Source organism: Passer domesticus, chromosome 2 (genome assembly GCF_036417665.1).
Source record: "Passer domesticus isolate bPasDom1 chromosome 2, bPasDom1.hap1, whole genome shotgun sequence".
In the NCBI taxonomy this organism is placed as follows: domain Eukaryota; kingdom Metazoa; phylum Chordata; class Aves; order Passeriformes; family Passeridae; genus Passer; species Passer domesticus.
Genome location: NC_087475.1, coordinates 117,815,966 through 117,833,997, shown reverse-complemented (window position 1 = coordinate 117,833,997; position 18,032 = coordinate 117,815,966). Strand labels below are relative to the sequence as shown.

The 18,032-nt window shown below is 36.8% G+C and overlaps 1 protein-coding gene and 1 long non-coding RNA gene across 4 annotated transcripts in view; both read right to left on the bottom strand.

Annotated features, from left to right (window-relative positions):
- Nucleotides 1-1,380, bottom strand: part of LOC135294961 (uncharacterized) — a 41,768-nt gene extending 40,388 nt beyond the window's left edge. The window contains exons 1-2 of the long non-coding RNA XR_010356972.1: nucleotides 1,224-1,380; nucleotides 915-985 (exon numbers count right to left, since the gene is read on the bottom strand). This is a non-coding gene — a long non-coding RNA (uncharacterized LOC135294961). The remainder of the gene's footprint in view (nucleotides 1-914; nucleotides 986-1,223) is intronic.
- Nucleotides 1-18,032, bottom strand: part of ROBO2 (roundabout guidance receptor 2) — a 1,014,282-nt gene that overhangs the window by 586,163 nt on the left and 410,087 nt on the right. The window lies entirely within an intron of this gene.

The window sequence follows — 18,032 nt, the reverse complement described above, 5'->3', positions numbered from 1 at the left end:
CTACATTATTATACACATCACTGGACTTTATCACTACAAACCAGTTGTGTTTGCAGAACTTCATCAAAAAACCTTCACTTTTTCTTTTCCTAAATAGACTGACAGGCTTATGATCCTCTCAATCTTAATCCTTAAAACAATTCACAGTTTGGAAATACTCCAATCAAACACAATACACTGACAGGTAGAAAATCTATTGACTAAAGTAAAATAAACAACAGCAGCACTATCCCCCCAAACCAAATAAAAATACACTCAAATTTCCCAAACTTAATCTGTATAATTTCAATGATTAACAATCTGAACTTTCAAAAACTCCTTTTTCTTTTATAAACAATTTCTGCTTCAGAATTTAAAAATTAAAAAGGCTTTTTTTCCTCTAATATTTGTCCAGCTGTGGCAAAGAACAAAACCAAGTTAAAATATTTATGCTTTTTTTATACACTGCACTTAAAATTTTTGTGAACCAATATATTTTACTGTGTTTGAGACTGAGAAATTAATATTTTACCAATATCAGAAATTCTCATTACAATAAGTCATTTTAGACTTTGGCTTCAGGAACACAAAACAGTTAAAATGGCTTGATAATTTCCCATATAGGCTGAACATTAAACTTCTAAGTTTCAGCGCAGCTGGCCAGTTTCTAAGGTTTCCTCCCCTAAAATTCATAACTGGAGAATGATGAAGTATAATACAACATACAGCAAGCACATGGCATGTAAGCACATGTAAAAGATATTGCACAAGAATTTGACACTAACAGCTACATTACTTCCACTCCCAAGAACTAAAACAATCACTTGTAGGAAACTGGCCACAGTAAAGCAGTGGTCGATAAAAGCAATCATGCCAGCTAAATTGTAGCTGAAGTCAGTGGCACAATTATTTTTATTTTTAAAGCAGTGACATACCAGTGAAAACATTCCACTGAAGATGAAGAGTCTGGGAAGTATCTATAAAGCAGATCCATCTGGAAGAGCAGCTGAAATAGTGAACAGAATGAATTTCCCACTTTTAGGTGTCTTGCATAATTTCTTAACCCTTGCCCTTAGATTTCAACAGATCTCTTCAGTCTAAGGCTTTCAGTATTTAACTACCAGCCCTAGATAAATACCTGAAAAAAGGGGCCCAGTTGTCTGAGCCTCCTTAGACCCTACTTAGATAAATAAAAAAGAGCCATTTTCTCCACATACAGTACTTCTGTTCTGCTTAATCTTTACCTTTCTCTTTGGCTGTCTTTTAGATTTCATCTGTTGATATTGCACTTTCTGCCTCCAAAATAGAAATTATTTGTGTGTTGGTGCATATTTATGAGAAACAGCAATGTGTAAGAACTCAAGCTGTGAGGAAGTCTTTACCCTGAGATCCCTGTGGTCCCTCAAAACTCTCCTCAGCTGTTGCAAACCCACAGGAGACCTATTTGTTTATGGAAGTATGCCAGGTGTTTCTCTTTCATAAATATTTAATTAATCAATCTTGTGAGGAAAAAATGCAGCCTGCACAACACTCCCGGTAATGAATATGTGTTAGCTGTCTCGATTTTTTCCCCTCAGAAGCTGATTAGTTATGTCATTTGTAAAAAAGAAAAAAAAAAAAAAAGCAGATCCATTGTGTTTCAAACAGGGAAGCAGAGCACAGTCGTTTTAGGGGAGAAGTTTGTACCAAATAAGACAGAGAAAAAGGGGAATAGTAAAATCTATAGCTGTTCTGTTAGCAGAAAGGGGATGCCACAGGCCACTGGATTTGAAAATATGTGTTTTCATTTTATCATGATGAGGAGTCAGTTCAAAAGTGATGCACGAAACCTGCTCACCTGGGTATATCAGGTCACTTTACTGAGTCCTGCTATTATGGCCAGCCAGCCCCTCCTGAGCTGTGAGACCCTGTCCCCTCCTTTCACCCGTGAGAACCTATGGATCACATCTCAGTGGGAGCAAGCAGCACTAAACATGAACTCATTTGTAAAGAAAAATAAACCATATCTGAAGGGATACTGGACACACTGATTGGCAATTAGATCTTGGCAAGTATAGATTATCAAAGACTTCAAATTTCTTTGTATTTTCTAGAAGTACAATTTCAATCATGTGGTTAGAAATATAATACCCTGATGTAGGAAGACAAAGATATCACCAGACCACAATTCCAAGGACCTAAGATTGATGTCTGACTCTGCATGGTAAAAATCTACTTAAATGGCAACAAAGAATTCTCCCTGCCACACATCTGCCATGCTCGGGGTCTGTCTGGGGCTGGATTTGCCTGGGGTTGTGCAGAACTAAATTAAAGCTGAATAAATGTGCTCAAGCTTTAACTACACAAGATTGAAAAATATGAAATAGTCAAAAGGAAATTTAAGATCTGGTGAGTAGTAAACAATACAGTGACTGGAAGAAAAAGAAAGCAAAAGAAATCTCAAATTACTTTGTGATTTACACTCTTCTTTGGGCCTACTTTCTTCCTGGGTAGCACACAATAGTTTTTATAGATAATAAATATGAAAATAAAAATACAAAATAGATAATTATTTTGTTAAGGGAAGGTATGTAGACAACACATTAACAGGGGCTTAGTCCTTGGCAGTGCTCAGCACTGACATCAGGGGATTGGTACTTTTCTTATTTAGCAATATCACACAATCAGAGTGTCTTGCACTGTGTCTAAAACACAAAAATGACAGCTGAAAGCACAATCACATAGTCAGGGTCACTGGAACCAGGCTTTTACTTCTACAGATTACTTTGGAATTAATTAAAAAGAAAAAAAAACCAAACACATGCATACAAAGAAACAAACAATGTATTTTGGATTTTGCAAAAGGAGGTATTTTAGCTGATCATCTAATAAGGCCATATTTTTACACCAATTCTCACAGAAGTAAGATAATAGTGAGATAACAGTGACAAAAGAGCCCTAAACTAAGGAAGTTTTAATTCCTGTACTTAGACATTTACTCATAAGCACGAGGTTTGTATTGATTATAGTTAACGTAATTTAACTATTCTTAATAATATTTTAAGATCTGTGGTGGGGACTGAACTACTGCTGTCTGGCAACAATGCATTTCAGCCTTGCTGCACATTTTGCAGACATGGCTCAACATACAGTATTTGTTTGGCTCATGCTTAAACTATTCTACTTGTAATGAATCCAAGAACTTCTTGATTCTGGATAGTTGCACTAAATTTACATCAATTCAGGCTGAGATTTCTCCTCACAAACTTTTATTTATCTGAGAAAAGAATAGTAAAATTTTCTATTTTAATTTAAACATGACAAGCCAGCCTATGACATTTAGGAGTTCAACACTCATCACTACAATAGCAGATTTCTCCTTTTCTGGATTCCTTGGTTTTACACACGATTCTTCTCCCCTTATCTGTTTTCTTAGCACATCTCCCCTTCTAAATTGTAAATGAAAGAGTACACATTTTTTCTGAATTTCTCTCCACTCAGAGCCCACAAAAAGTAAACATCTAGAGCCAAAGTCGTACACATGAAAACACAATGTCAGTCATCTAAAATGCATCTAATTTTAAACAATGAAATATGCCTATAAATTCCTTTCTGCTTTATAAAGATTCAGTGTATGGTACAAGAATCTGACTTATATGACACAGATACCACAGATACCAAATGACACAGTTGGCACTTTAAAGCTCACAGTTCATTAGCTGATTTCAGTGTTTCCTCAAGTGATTATTTAAAGGACCATTGAATACAAAATTATGGTGGCAGAATAATATGAAGTAGCATAAAAAAGCTTACAACTCGTGACACCTTTAACTTGAAATACTTGACTGTACAAAATATCTTACTTTTCCCATAAATGTTTCTTCCACCTACATAACTCAAATAGAAATGCAAAATAAACCCCATAAAAATACTTTGCGAATTATCTCTACAAGCCCTTTTTCATTTAGAATATGTCTCACATTTACACCCTTGTACCTTGTGCAAAATGTAAACAAAATAAATTTGTGGAGAGAAATTGTTTTACAGTAATAAAAGGACAATTCATAAATGAAAGCAGAAATCATAAATGATACATCATCTTAAAAAAAAAAAAAAAAAAAGGCAGCCCCCCCCCCCAAACTGACATCATGTAGAGCTTTATTATGGCACTGATATTATCTAAACTGATGAGTTTTCTGTAGGTTATCATGTTTCTATGGTTTTGTGAGTGATATTGGTTGAGACGTTCTTGAAGAACTGCCCCTGAAACCTGAAACTTCCTTATTCTTTGTGTATCTATGCTGCAAACCACCATTCTTCACTGCATTCCTCCCCCTGCATCTCTTCCAGAATATATCTGGAGTACAGTTTAGGCTAAACACAAAGGCTGGCAGGCTTTTCCTGTGGCAGACAAAGCAATACTTAGTGCTGAGTGAATTCACAGACAAAAAGGGTACCTGTAGTGCTACAAACCTTCTCAGGCATTGCCAGCCTCACCAGAAAACCATGGGCATGTTTAGGTTCATGTCTGACCATGTTAACTTGAAGGAGTCACTTAAGAGTAAGAAAGGTTATTTGGTGACATATGGGATCAGTTTCTTTGTTATTCCCTCTTTTACTTTATGCATCTTGACCTTTTCCAGCTATCCCAAGAGGAAACTAATGTGATCTCAAAGAAACATTCAGGCATTGGTGTATCATTGCTCTGCGGCTGAACTGCACCAGGATTCAGTTAACATATTTATGTGGCTGAGGTTTCTTAAGGGAACTTCTGTGACTCAATATTACTTTTGCAGTTTAACATTTGTTAACAGAAATATAACCTGGAAATACTATATTAAAATATCAATTCCTTGTCAGAAAAGAATCAGATAAATATCTGTCCAACATTACTAGAGCAATAACTATAATCTCAAAGGGTGTAGTTGTGTTATCTAACTCCCCAGTGCATAAATTGCAAGGTCAGTTTTAGAGAAAAAACTTATCTGCTACTGAAAAATAACACGATACTAGTTTTGATGCAGTGTGCCCTAGTACCCTTATGCAATTGAGGTTTTGTTTCCACTTTTATCACTTCACATAAAATTAAGACTTGATGGAAAAAACCACCCTCATTGCCAACAATGACAAGCAAGAAAAAAATACATTAAAAAAAGGACAGTTTGGGAAGGAGTTTATAAAAAATAGTGATATGCACAGCAATGTATCCTGCACACACACAGAACCCCTCAACAAAACAACAAACAATCAACACAAAAGGAAAAAAGGAGGTAGATATATAGTGAAATATGCATATCTCTCATAAATTCTCTGGTAGGTCACACAGCCAGCAGTACCCAAAAAGTGATGTAGCCCCATTCATGAGAGCACCAGCAAATCTGCTTTTCATAGCAGCAGCAAGCAGTGATTGTGGTGATACAGTGAGTCAGGCTTGGTGGTTCACTCACTTCAGCCAAGATCCTGAGGAAGCTGCTCCACCTCCCTGCTTGTCCTGCCTGCATCCCAGTGGAGCTCACTGGGACCTCTAGGATTCTTCACAGCTCTTCTTGTTACTCTTACAGAAAGGTAGGAAAAATTTAATGATCAGTGGAAATGCTGGAGGAACTTGACAGGGAGAAAACTGGTTTCCTGGCAGTCATGGTGTGTGGTGACATTATCCAGCACATGACAGATCAAGTATTCCAAGGAAAGGGCCTTCTCTCTGGCAGGGCACTCTTGATCCCTTTTTTCCCTCAGGACACCAACAAAAGAGGGCTACAAAGAGGGTAAAGGAACTTGAGGGAAAGCGGGTGAGGTGTGGCTGAGGTCACTTGGTCTGCTCAGCCTGGAGAAGAAGAGAATGAGGGGAGACCTTGGTGGTCCTCAACATTCTCACAAGGGGAAGTGGAGAGGCAGACACTGATGTCGTCCATGGATGGAGATTCTCATTTTGATAATCCCCCTAAAATGAGTAATAAAGCACCACTGATGGTCTGGTGACCAGTGACAGGACTTGAGGGAATGGCCTGAAATTGTGTTGTGAGAGGTTTGGGCTGGATATTTTACTAATATCCCCAGAGGATAATTTGGCACAGGAATGGGCTCCCCAGAGAAGTGGTCACAGCACCAAATCTGACAGAACTCAAGAAGTGTCTGCAAAATGCCATCAAGAACATCAGGGGATTCTTGGGGTGTCCTGTGCAGGGCCAGGAATTGGACTTTGGTGATTTGTGTGGATCTCTTTCAACTCAGGATAATCTATGATACCTTAATTTTCCTCTGAGTGTAACAGACACTGCCAAAAAAAGTCCCATCATACACAAAAAAATGTGGTGTAAGAGAAGAATAATGAGCTGGACACTGTGGTCTACATTGTCATTGCTCTTCATAACTATCAAAAAACCTTATGCTAAAATTATTAGTTTCAGAATCAAACCAACCTATTCTCAAATAAGCCTTCCCTTGCAACTGGAACATCAAAATCTATTTTGTTTTATTAGGAAAAGTTGATTTCTTTTTTTTTTCCCAGAAGTTGATAAAATCCAAGTGGTTCCCTTTCCTAGTACACTTAGAACATTTAAACAAGGCTATAGTAAGAAAGCTAACAAAATATAGTTATAGAATGGATATTTTTGAATCTTTGTGAAAGATTAATGATAGTTATAAAAAGAAAAGCTTACTGATCTGTTATATGACAGACAGCAGCAAATAAAAAAGCAGATTCAGGACTATTAACAAGTATAATTATATTCAGTCATTCCTTTTAAAATTGCTTAAAGCTCAGCTGGATTTAATATTTCCTTCAATCAACAACATGCAGGATGTGCGGAAGAATAAATTATGATTAAAATACAGGCAATATGAAGCAAGGAGATGTAGACCATTAATTTAATTCATGACATTTTCAACACCATTTTTATGAAAGTCATGGATTTTATTCAAATGGACTTTATAGGGCTTTTGAAGTAAGCAGTCTTTGAAGTTCCTCCTTTATTTGTTGTTACACTTATCATGAAATGTCAAAGAAAAATGGTTTATTACTATCAGAGGTGCTTTATTACTCATTTTAGGGGGATTATCAAAATGAGAATCTCCATCCAAGGACAGATTTATCAGGTCATAAATTTTGCACATTATTTTGATAATAAAAATTGGCATTGTAATTATCCATTTCCCCCAGATACTTCCTCTGGAGGAATAAAAGCTGACAAAAACTCCACCACCTTACGAAAGTTTGACTCAGCCTACACTCATTTTCCCTGCATAATGAGGCACAAAAATAAATTGTTAAATATAAATTGTTAAAAATAAAGCATTATATTAATATATTAAGCATATATGAACTAGTCTCTATTATTACATGTTTCAGTAAATTTAAAGAAACATTTTGAATTCTAATATTGAACAGAGTTTTTTCTTGCTTTTTATCAGTATTAGGAGGGTTTTGAATTGATTTTAGAGCATGATAGCTATGAGTCAATAGGGTTGATCATAAAAATTAAAAAACCCCAAAATCTAGATAATGACAAGCAAAAAATGATCAATTTCTAATGGTCTGGGAGAAGGAACATGGGAAAGAAAGAAAGAAAGAAGATAGCATTTTGTCAGAAGGATGCTTTATTTCTCACTTTTGCTTCAGTGTCAAATGACAGGGATGTAGAATTCTGTAAATTTCTGTCCAAGGTTGATGTACCATTACTAGGACAGAAAAATAAGAAAGATGCACATCAACTTGCCCAGCATTCTCATTTAGTATTAAAAATTTTTATTCTGAATAACTTAATGGTATAGAAACAACTACAGAATTCTGCTTCTGAAAAAAGTATTTTTCCATTTCTGGAGAGTTTCAGAATTGAGTAGGAGAGTTTCAGAATTGAGAAACAAGTGCAGAGCTTAAAAATTCTTGAAGAAGTATAGTTTTAGAAAGGAAAACTCAAAACATTCATAAAGCCAGGTCTCTTGAATCCCATAAAAATTTTAAATCTCAATCCTTAGAAAACTTTGTGGGCAAGAAGAAAAAATATTATAGTCTTTTCAGTCTTTGACAGTTCAAGATATTTCTTTAAATAATGGCTCATTGAAAAACTGCTTGCATCACTCACGTGCTTTATAAAGATCTGCCACTGATTTTAGTTATTCAAATAAAAACTCTACACTGTACAAACCGATTTGAGAAAGTAGATATTTCACTCTCCTGCACCAAATGGATGCCAGTCCTTGTGAACAATAGATCTGTGGCCTCTTTTGGCTCTAAATAAAAGAAACACTGAGGAGTTGTTTCTAATTAGGACATCATACATTAAATGAACTGCTGAAAGTCAGTCTTGCAGATTTACAGGGCCTTTCATACTGAGAATGATGATAAAGGTGCAGAAAAGTATGTGTTGCAGTAAAACCAGTCCAGAGTACTTTTTTAAATGGCCAGAAATGAAACTTTTTTGTAGGAAAATATTCTGTCTAGATTTATCATTGCATTGCAAAAGTCCCAGTGAAATCAAGAGAAGTATTTTTGCCGTAGGGTTCTACACAGAAAAAAACCCCTTCAAGTTGCCTTAATTAGATGTTTGAAAAACAAGCACAAGGATGTGTGAGTGAGTGTATATGTATTTTTGTGTTGTGAAACTCAGATCTTGCTTTGAATCAGGGCTTTGATCTCTATAGTTTCAGATGGTTCATTATAAAGTCATAGCAAAATCTGAAGAGATACTCCAAACAAGGCACGGTATGCAATTTGGTTCCAAATCTATAACCTGCTTTATGTTTAGTGTTTATTTTCAGACAAACAATTCTCTTCTCACCACTGTCTGAAATTTCTCTGGGGATGGGAAATAGGAAGAAAAGCAAACATCTCATATGTAAAGTCACAAAGCCCCTTACAGACTTCAAGTTGAAACTTTAGCAAGTGTGTTGTTGGCAAACATTTACTTTTAGCAATATGCAAAAGTGTTAGGTTTTGGTATATGGATTCTGAAACTAAAAATTGACCTGAAATGTGAGTAAATGGAATTTTAGATCATGTTTGTTATCCACTAAATAATTCATTGTTCTATTTTACACATGCAGCCTTTAATTAACTTGCTGACTCAGACGCATGATGCTACTAATCCATTCATTTCCCCAAGCCCACTGAAAAGTATAAAACATGTGTGGGCACAAGCAAAAGACTGGGAGATTATTAAGGAGGAATTTTTAATCAGAAAACCTCAGACAGCTGGATCCTCTTCCCCCAGCTATGAAGACCAGATTGAGGACTGATTGATAACACCTGTTAGCTACTGTCTTTTTCCTGAAGCTGTTGAGGCATAAGCCCATACAACTATTTTTTCCTGAAATACTGGTCACAATAGCACAATCCAGTTAATAATAATTCTGAGTAAAGGTTTAAGGTAGCTGCACGTACCAAGCACCCAATTTTTGCCTGACTGGAAAATATATTTAGTAAAATAGCCTTCAATGACAAGCAGAACATGGATAATTTATACTAAAATACACATATATGTGTTTATATAAACAAATATGTCTGAGGAGGATGTATTCTTGTTATAAACCAATTCTGCCTTAAATATATGCAAAAATACCCAAAGTCTTTTCTTAAAAAAACCCCATTTAATTACTAAATGTTCTGTTTTGTTTTTATAGATGCCTTTGTATGTTCTTCTTCAGGGAAGAACAGATTTTTTCACCAATGAAATACAAAACAAAAGGCTTTCAACACCATCTAACTCTATGATAACACCACAAAACACGATACACTACGTGAAGTATTGGGACTTTAAAAAAGGACTATTACAGCAGAATTCCAGTAGCAAATAAGTTTCCTTTTCTCTGTTTCAGATAAGACAGTTCATTTTGCTTGAAGACTACTTTTCACCATGTTACACAGACCTAAATTTCACTCCAGCCTGTTTTGCCTCTGCAAGGCATTTAATAGAATGGTATCAATAACTGTTTTCTGTGGACAAACACCATAGGAGAGAGAGACAGATGTAATTCCTTCATTCCTCTCCCTTGATCCTAGTCTACATAATTAAGTATCAGACTAGATAATCCCTTAGGTCCGTTCATTATTCCAGTCTATTTAATACCAGCATATCACTCTGGGATAGGTTACAGTGCTCTTACAGGCCTTAAAATGTGCAGGTTAAAAGATTTACAAGGTAACTGAAGTTGTGACCTCCTTCCTGGGGGAAAGGAAGAGGCATTAAAGGAAGGATAATTCAGAGAAATGGGACTTAAGTGCAGCACTAGAGCTATAACCCCTCAAGTTATTTAAACCTTTGTCTTTTACCACATAGTCCCTGCTGGGTGAAATCTCCAGTTGGCCTAAAAGACTTAATCACCTCTGGCTGGATGAGTATTAGCAGTTCATTTGCATAAGTACTTGTCATTATCATTAAGTGTGTTTGCTTTCAGATATATTTAAGTCCACATTAACTCCTTCTTGTTTGACATTAGGATCTCTCAAACTGGCAGTGGCTGGCTGCATTGCATTTCCTCTCAACCAGTCTCCTACTTAAGACAGCTGTATTCTTTGAATACGCAAACGGAAATGATTCCATCTACTCCATGAAAAATTTAAGACACATAATTTTGGTACAAAGTCAAGATGTGGTCACAGAGAAATGAAAATACAGGCTCTAAAGCATAAAACAGTGTATAAAATGGGGTAGAGTAACCCAGTTGTCAGAACACCTCCCCCTGGGGCTCAGAAATCTGTACTTGTCATCTACACAGGTCACTGCAGTAGGCAAAATTTTAATTATCTGCAACTCAGTGTAGAGCCAAACCCCAGGGTTAAACATCCAGTCACTGTGTAAGAGATGCAGATTTACCAGGAGCACTCAGTAAGTTTACACTCCTCTGCCTTGCAGTCTGAGAAAGCAGCTGGACTGTTTGCTTCTGTTCTTCACTGTGTTGGCTGCATGCACCCCATCATGGAAAAAAGTCTGAAAAAAATTCCTTACTGTGAGGGTGGTGAGGCCCTGGCCCGGAGGCTCTGAGGTTCCCCAGAGAAGCTGTGGTTGCCCCATGCTTGGAAGTGTTCAAGGCCAGATTGGATGGGGCTCTGAACAGCTTGGGATAGTGGAAGGTGTCCCTTAGCATGGCAAGGGAGTTGGAACATAATCACCTTTAAGGTCCCTTTCAACCTGGGCCATTATTTGATTCTGTGGACACTGTGAGGAGGTGACACCTCAGGAAGAAGAATCAAAGAGCTCTCAGTAGAATCACAGAGCTGCTGTTTGGGGCTGGCAATCCCACCCTTCCTCAAAGTCTGAGCAGCTCTGTGGTAATCCTGGGCACGGACCTTTCCAAGGATCTCTCTCCTTTTGTCCCAGAACATGAACATTTTGGACTTTCTAAGACAAAGACAACCAGCATTTGAGATGAGCGCACTGAAGCCTAGGGAATGCAAAATGCTCTACAAGACAGGGACAGATTATTTACCTGCTGGCTATGGTAAATAACCAAGAAGAGAAACCTGCCTCTGAAGCTTACTTTATGGGCTTCCAGACATTTTAAATTGGTAAAAACAGAAGTAAATTTGAGATCTAGAATGAAATTATGAACGTCTGATGAACATGAAAAATCTAACAAGCTAAAGAATCACATCCCTTTTACTTGGTCTCCTTCAGGGCATGTGAGTCCTGAGGGGCTGTTTTTCTACCTAATTTTGGAGGGCATCCATTTTGAAAAACTTATTACTCTGAAGAGAGCACATTTTCAGAATGAGATAAGAGTTTTAACTAAAAGTAAAATCGAACTTTGGTATTCCACTTCATAGGAAAGCAGCCTAACAATTAAGCTACTGACATAGAAGTTAAGGACTATGTAAGTAAGAGTGGCTTTAAAAGCATTTTAACATAGTTTTAAAACAAAACATTTAAAAATTATTTAGAATAAATATCTTATAAATATTTTTTTTAAATTAGAGACTTATTTCATCTGACATGTTCCAGAAATGTTCAGACTTTACAGACTGGATGGATATTTAGGTATGAATCTGTGTAGTTTCTGAATTAGTTTTGCATAAAGAGAGACTGGGTCAGTTCTAAGTCTGCCACATGACATTTAACTTATTAACTGACAAGAACTTAAAAGAAACTTAAAAGAAAGTGTCTCAGGAAGATTAGACAGCTGTAAACATTTTGTCTCAACATCTGAGCAGGTTTTCTGGACCATAATTTCTACTTCAGATGTCAGATCCCTAGTTCATGTTTCCAAAATAACTGTTCACATCTCCTTCCTCTCTGCTGACAATGAACAGATTAATGCAGTCTGTTCTTCTAATGTACACAGAGTAATATTTCAGAACATTTCCTCATACCTCCTTAAGTCAATGGTAAAAATATTCCTTACTGATTCCTGAAAACCTGGGTTACAAAAACCCCTTCTGCTGCAGTGACAAACCATGTGGTAATGACAGCCTCAGGCTTCCCCATGTAAAAGTTAGGCTACAAACATCTTGAAAACCTTTCTTGCATTTTCATAGCACAAGACTTTAGGCAAAAAGACTAATATAATCTGCTGCTATATCAAACTAACATATTATATATTCAGGTCACATTAATAATTAATTTCTTACATATGGTATAAAATACACATTTTTACATCTATTATTTTTCTTTATAATAACATGTGTGAACTGTATTTTGCATATAGCTTTATTTATATTTGTGGTAAACTATGTATAAACACGTTTATGCACTCAGAATGGATGTTTTTAATAAAAGTTACAGTCAGGATTCTTAACTCATTGTTTTCTACAATCTCACTATTTGAAGTCTTTTAGGAAAAGAGGAATCAAATCCCTTAATAATCTGTTGTTTTAGTTTTTTAATATCTCCTATGCTGAAACATTCATAACAGAAACTTAAGTTGGAGGGCAAAGGAAAACAGACTTGTTTAGAAATCTTAAAAGGGTAAAGTAAACCAAGTGAATATCATTTGGTAGAAAACTACAAAATAGAATTAAAATCTTGCAAGAAGTTTTATCAGTGTCTCAAGTGCAACATTGTTTAGCAAGTTTTCATACTTGTTTCCAAAATGGATGTGTACAGCCCTCACCTCATGCAATATTTTCCTACAAGCAGAAAACCTGAATTGCTGCTTGTGTTAATGTGCACTAGGTCATGCCTGCTTTCAACAATTCATATTAAATCCACGTTATCTCTGCATGTACTTGTGATAAGCTTGTAAACCTGCAAAAACATTCATCAGTATATTCACTGCTGAAATTAATTTTGCATCTTTTCTACTAACCCTCTCTTTCAAGGGATTTGTAGAAATAATTTCCTGATAACGTCAAAATGTCACTCATATTTCCCAAATTTTAATGTCAGGCATAGTCACCTCACTTCCTGAAAATATCACAAAATACATTTTTAAAGCAAACAGGATTGAACATTTATAAATCTAAAAAGAACATGATGAAAAATAACAGTAGGACAGAAAAATTGTCAGCCCTAACTAACTCTGGCAACTGAGGTACCATGAATATTCCTACTTCCATCCCTGTTCACAACATAATCAGACCTCTGAACTGAAGCCTGTGAAACACTGACACAAGAACAGAACCTTCTGAAGCATTTTCTACTTAGGGACTGCAAGCAGTTTTTCTTTTAAACATTTGTTTCTAAAGCTCTGAGAATGAGCAAGGTATGATAGCATAGCATCTCTGCCATTCTCAATATGCTCTAAACTAGCCAAATGCATCAAATACAACTGTAAATGTATGATATGTAAAAGATTTCTCATTACAAATAGTTTATTTTCTATTTCAAAATAAAACTACAGTAAATATGAAGAGCAGGTCTGTCTAACACAAGTCTATCTGAAAGACAGCACTATATTTGAAACCATGACATTCCAAATGGAAGCCAGATAATTTTTTTATTTTTTCATAATTTAATTTATTGCATTTTACAGTTAAGAGATTTGGTTCTGGTGCTAGTACAGAAATCCCCACTTGGGAGCCAGGCACTGTGCTTGATTGAGACAATTCTTGTTCTATTTTCTGCAGATGAGATTGATAAAAGGCACTGGGAGCATAAAAAAAAATACATCATCACAAGCATATTTTTCTTGAAGTTGATAGCACCTCAGCCTACAGCTCACTATACACAGGTAAACAGTCTAAAACACAAAGCAGAGGACAGTGGAATATTACAGTACATTTCTTGCCTAATCTCTATAGTCATTAGGCTAAGTGTCTTGGAAAAGAAAACTATGAAGTGTATTAATTACCAATAGGTTTCTCCCCAGAATGCTTATGCACTTCAGTCTCTTCACATGTTAAGCTCTTCAGGATAATAATTTTAAAAAAGCTCTTTTCTAGACAACAACAAAAATAAAAACAAAGCACCATTAAGTAAATGGGTTTTTACCTAATGGCAGTTAACTCCAGTGATTAGGTAAACTATATTAATGCACATCACTCCTTATGTCAATAATTTAATATTCCCCAAAATAATTTACACAAACACAGATAAGGATTTAAGAAAATAGAAAGAGGAATTAATCTAATGCTCTCTGAGTCAATAAAGGAGTCCTGTGAAGGCATTTCTAGTTGTTACTCACAAAACACAAGGGAGATGGGCTGGGTAGTCACACATGGGTTTCCAAAGGGAGAATGGAGTTTTGGGTTTCCATAACTGGGATCACCAAGTGCCACAAATCATAGTGACAACTGCCAAGTTTATGAATTAGGACCTGGAATTAAGTCTCCCAAATCTGGATCTTGCTGCCATTAAATATAAAATTTAGACTCCTAAGTACTGATGATATGTGCCATTAGAGATCATGTTTAGATTCATCAATGTTAATAACCTAAATGGAATAATTAATACAGTAAAAAAACCAGGTCTGCAAACATTTCCACTCTGTCTACAAAAAGTCTCAGAATAAATAAAATTAATACTGTGTTTTCTGATGCACAGTGTGGCATGAAAATGGCTTTTACTTTGTCTTTAAAAGTTCACTCCAAGACAAGAGAGGATGGAGTAATCCTGCAGCTGTAAATTGCCACATTTATTGTCTTTCTAAACAAAACTGAGAGCTGTATTACAATATATTTACAAAACCATGATATAGTTATCAACAGAACAATAAACAGGAATGCCACAATGTTAGCTAGTGCAGGACTGGTAATCTCCTGAAAAACTGGCTGCTCATGGCGTGGATGGGTGCACTCTTCCCTGGCTAAACACTGGCTGGATGGTTGAGCAAAGAGTGGTGGCGAATGGAGTTACATCCACCTGGGATAAATCAGTCCTGGCCTCCCCATGGGCTGAGGTTCAACAAGGGCACAGGGCAGGTCCCGCACTTGGGTCACCATAATCTCCTGTAGCCCTGCAGGACTGGGGCAAAGTGACTGGAAAGTGGCCCATCATGATGAAAGGACCTGGGGGTGCTGGTTGGTAGTGACTGAACATGAGCCAGCTGCGCCCAGGTGGCCAAGGAGGCCAATGGCACCTGGCCTGGATTAGCAGAGGTGTGACAGTATGACCAGGGCAGGGATTGTCCCCTGTGCTGGGCACTGCTGAGGGCATATCTTGCACCCCGTGCTCAGTTTTGGGCTTGTCACTACAAGAAATATGTTGAGGGGCTGGAGCATGTCCAGAAAAGGGCAATAGAGCTGGGGAAGGGTCTGGAGCACAAGGATGATGAGGAGCAGCTGAGGGAGTTGGGGGTGTGTGATCTAAAGAAAAGGAGGCTCAGGGGGGACACGCTCACCCCCTACAACTCCCTGACAGGAGAGGTTAGTCAGGTGGGGATTGGGCTCTTCTCCTAGGAAACAAGCAATCCCATGAGAGGAAATGGCCTCAAACTGCAGCAGAGGATGTTTGGAATGGATATTGGGAAAAAATTCTACATGGAAAGTATTGTAAAGTGATCCAATGAACAGGCTGCTCAGAAGAGTGCATTCACCATCCCTGGAGGTATTTAAAATGGATGTGGATGTGACACTGAGGAACATAGTCTAATGGGGAACTTGGTAGCACTGGGTTTATGATTGGACTCAATCTTAGGAGCATTTATCAGCCTGAAAGGTCTTATGATTCCATTCTGATCTTAATTCTATTATAACCTAAGTGGAGAGATCATCTCACAATTCCTGCAAATAAATTTCTTCCCTTTTATATCTTTCAGAATACTCAAGCTTAAACTGAAACTTTGGTAGCTTTTATGGAGGGCCCCATGAGAAAATGGTATGCTGTGATCAATAATATCAGTTTGCAAATTCTGACTCTCTCATTTTGACTCACACCAAAATGTTGTATATGACCACACTAGGAAAACATTACTGAAAACCTGTACTTTGTCTTTCTACTTGAAAACTTTTGCACAAGTGTGCAGTTCCTTGGGTTTCTTTAATTAAAAAGGCTCTATTAATCATACTAACACTATAACCCTCACTTTGCCAGACTCCTGAGTTTCAACAATTAGGTTTAATTGTTTTTCAACAATGTACCCTTTAGTATGCATTAAGGTACAAATAAATTTTCTTATGCAGCAGGAACTTTTCCATTGCAATGTCATTAGTTTTTTTAATTATTTTTCTAAGATCATTTAATAGTCAGTTCAACCAGAAGGCCGCTTTTCATCCTTTTATTTTATGTCTCTGCCTCATTTTTAAGCATAAAATAGAGAATTAGGGTATTGTCGCCCAAGCATGATCTAAATGTCTGTTTATCCTTTCTTTAAAACAACTTCTTTGTCTTCCATCCCTAGGCAAGTTCCAAATAATGCATGTCTTGGTAGCCTTTCAGGTTCTCCATCCAGTAATTAAAGTTTTGGCTTTTAAAGTAACGGAACATGCTGTGCAGAATCAACACAGAGTGCAACACCCAGCTTTTAACACAAAAGGGAATGGCACCATATTGATCATAAAAGGTGGCTCTTTCACTCCTTTTTACTGGTGGAAAAAAACAGCACAACATTAAGTCGTCTTCTGACCTACTTTTGACTTTCCCTGTGAAACTTGTAAATGAAAGAAGACTTAATTTCTCTGATGCAAAACAGACATTGTGATGTTTGAATCAGAGGGACTGGAAGAATAAATACAGGTGTGTATTAAAATTCAGAGAAACGTCCTTATCTGGGAGCCTACATCTTCCACTTTCTTAGTGCTACATCTTGCACTCAGCTCTGAATGTCAGATTTTCCACAGCACAATGACACTTCAAAGCAGCACTTGTCTCTGCTCAAGTAATGTGATGGCAGAATTAAAGGGATGATCCACAATCTGGTGTAAACTAGAGCTCATTAAAAATAAGAACATTCTTCATAAATTTAAGGTGAAAAGATATCTTTTATCAGGCTTTAAAATTTGCATTAGCTGTGCAGGAAGGCAGCATCTGAGCTGTTAAGCAAGATGGCAGCTGTTTGGACATGCATGATAATGTTCTCTGACCTTGCTTCTACTAACACATGTGGGACCATGTGCCTCAATCTCATGGCAATATTGAGAAAATAGCCCCACAAAAACTGGCAATTGTCACAAGAGGTGGTGGTAGAGACCTTTAAATTGCATCCAAGGTGATTGGCTATAAGACAACTGGTTAAAGAAACCAGAAAGGGAAAAGTAAATCTTGTAGTTCTGAGCAAGGCACAGTGCCTGTGGTTCAAGATGAAGTTATTAAAGCAATACTCAAATACTCTAACTACTGCTATCTTTAAAGAAATGAGCAAGCAAAATATTCATAATAGTATATTCATATTCAAAGAATTTGAAGGACATAAGAATAAGGAATCTTGTTAAAAATAAATTGAAAAGGGCTAATTAGACACGATCTTTGTGTCTAATTAGAGGAATGGAGTCTGTCTGAAAACAGCACATTATAGGTTCAGGGTGCACTAGGTATTAACCACTAAAATCAGTCTATGAAAACCCACCAAAAAAAATCAAACACCAAAATCTAACCCCAAGAAATACCTAGAATAACCAAACACAGTCCCTAGTAAAAGTAAGACATACTTCTGGATTAAGATCATAGGAATTAAAAGCAAGGAAAACCAAGAATGCATAGTATGGGGCAAGTTAGATTTCAAATCAAAGGCAGACCAAGAAGGGTTTGAGAAATAATTTGCTAAGC